Here is a 2,805-nt window from a genome sequence, read left to right on the forward strand (position 1 = left end):
AGAGGACCCATTTGATCACTTGGACAGGTTCAACAGCTACTGTGGGTTGTCAAAAACCAATGGTGTGTCAGAGGATGCCTTAAAGCTCAAGTTATTCCCTTTCTCTTTGGGGGATAAGGCACGTCAGTGGGTGAAGTCTCTACCTAGCGACTCTATCACCACCTGGGATGACTGCAAGAAAGCATTTTTGGAGAAGTTCTTCTCTACTTCAAGAACTGCTAAGCTGAGAAATGAGATTTCCAGCTTTCAACAGAAGAACTTGGAAGGATTCAGTGAAGCCTGGGAGAGATTCAAGGGCTACCAAGCTCAATGCCCACACCATGGTTTCTCTAAGGAAAGCTTGCTGAACACATTCTACAGGGGTGCTCTTCCTAAGTACACAACCAGATTAGATACAGCTAGCAATGAGTTCTTCTTGGGAAGGACTGAGGAAGATGCAGAGGAGCAGGTTGACAACATGGTAAAGAGTGACGCAGTCTACAGTTGAGACCACGACAGAGGCAGTAGAACATATGACAAGCAAACGAGGAAGGAGTTAAAGGCTCTACAGGATAAGATAGACATACTCATTGCTGATAAATCCACCCAAGAGAAGCTGAACTTTGTTGGTAACCCAAACCAAGAGACACCACCTGTTGTCAATGAGGTTGAGGGTTTGGACGGTCAAGAAGAGCTGTGTTTCATCAACAACAATGGCAGTTGGTACAAGAAAGAACCCAACTTTCAGTACAACAACTACCAACAGAAATCCTATCCTAACAACCAACAGAGTGGTTATCAGCCTAGGAACAACCAGCAAGGCAACTATCAGCCTCAGCAAAATCCTTCTCCTGGTTTCTCCAACAAAGGGAACCATTCTTCTCAACAACAAGCTAATCCTTCTACCTCTACTCCTCAGGAAAGCAGCACTGATGTTCTACTGAAATAGATCTTGGAGTTTCAGACTAGAAGTGAGAAGCAGGTTGGATATGAGTTGAAGAACCTTTACTCCAAGATTGATGGAAGTTACAATGAGCTCAACAAAAAGTTCAGGGCTTTGGAAAACCAGTTTGCTTCCATGACCACTCACCAGAATCGCCAGCAAGGGTCTCTACCTGGAAAATCTGAGCAAAATCCCAAGGAGTATTGCAATGTTGTCCTCTCTACTACTTCTTCAGGGATTGAATTGAGTAACCACAAGAAAGAGGTAGATGAAATTGAAAGATTGGTGTTTGGAACTGAGATTGAACAGGTTGAGCATCTGATTGTAGCAACAGCTGAGGCAAAGATTGTGGAGGAAGCTGACAAAATGGTTGAAGCAAAGATTTTGAAGGGAGATGAACCCAGGGCTGAGAAACCAATTGCGAAGAGAGCTGACCAGAAGTTGAAAGAGGTCAAGCTGGAGGACACCACTGAGGTTGAGCAGTCACCCTATGACAAGCTCCCATTTCCACAAAGGATCCTCACCAAAGCTCAGAAGAAGGTGATTTCCAAATTCAGAAGAGACCTAAGTGATATTGTTCTTAAGCTTCCAGCAATCTCGAATATGCGTGAGGCTCATGTCCAAATGATGCTCATCAAGGACATTGTAAACCACCAAGTAGAAGTAGCAGAGCTTCTCAACATCTCAACTTTGAAACTTGATCCACCAGTCACACCAAAGTCTCTCCCTAAACTAGAATCCCAAGGGAAGTTCACCTTGTCTTGCTCCCTTGGTAAGCTCACCTTTGATGATGCTCTTGTTGATTCTGGTGCAAGTGTGAATGTTATCTCAATGGAGATAGTGAAGAGTCTTGAGATTGAACACATGGAGCCAGATACTTCCTCTCTCACGTTTGGGGATTCTTCTTCTACTACCCCTATTGGTCTCATCAAGGACTTCCCTTTGAAGATTGGATCTTGCACCATCCCTATAGACCTCAATGTCTTGAAGATGGCAACTGAGAAGAGAGTTCCATTGATCATGGGCACTCCATTCCTTACTACTGTGGGTGCTTGCATCGATTTTGCCAACAAGAAGGTCACACTCCTCAATGTGAACAAAGCTGTCTCTTACCCAATTCAGTCTCCACTGGATGTTGAGTATTGTAGAACCATCACTTGTGGAGACCCCTCCATTGAGAAGATCAAGGATGCAGTGGTTGTTAGTAAGAAAGAAAGTCTTGATGGAGAGTCCTCTAAAGAGATGTGTGATGAGCACTTGAAAAGTGCTAAAAAGGAGGAGGTGAGTCGAGCCACAAAGGCTGCTCATGACAAGAAGACCACAAGGACTCATCAACTCCAAGATGATCCAATCAAGCTTCAGGAGCCTCTCTCTCAGGTCCTCACCATCACTCTTGAAGGTGGGAAGGATCCTCCTTCTCCACTTTCCACTTGAGGTACCACTCCACCACCTTTCCATTGTATATACCAGTTTTTCTTTGCATTTATCTCTCTTTTAAGTATCTCTTTCAACTTACTAACAGAGAGACTGTGTGAACTAAGTTTGGGGGAGGTACAAAGTATTTGATCATGTTTTCTTTGATGATTTTGAGTCTCATGCATTGCATTGTACATACATATTTGCATAGAAAAACCAAAAAAAAATTAACTAAAAAAAAAAGAGTTTTTGAAAAACACAAAAAGAAGCATGTAGTTGCATCTTGCATCCTTAAGATTGAGTCTAGAAACATGCATATAGGTTGCATTCACTTGCATAGGGAGCAATGATTAAAAATGCCTTAAGTTACTTGTCTGGAATCCATCTCTTGTAAAAGCTCGCATGTTTCGAGCCTTGAAAACTCATCTTGAAACCTGTTTGCTTGCTTGATATTGACATTGTTCTTG

At 42.9% G+C, this 2,805-nt stretch overlaps 1 non-coding gene across 1 annotated transcript; it reads right to left on the reverse strand.

The window, feature by feature from the left end:
• Nucleotides 1-220: 220 nt before the first annotated feature.
• Nucleotides 221-327, reverse strand: LOC125593541. Its single transcript, XR_007329445.1, has one exon. It is a non-coding gene; the product is annotated as a small nucleolar RNA R71 (small nucleolar RNA).
• Between the last annotated feature and the right edge of the window lie 2,478 nt (nucleotides 328-2,805).

The sequence above is a fragment of the Brassica napus genome, chromosome C9 (genome assembly GCF_020379485.1).
Source record: "Brassica napus cultivar Da-Ae chromosome C9, Da-Ae, whole genome shotgun sequence".
NCBI lineage: Eukaryota > Viridiplantae > Streptophyta > Magnoliopsida > Brassicales > Brassicaceae > Brassica > Brassica napus.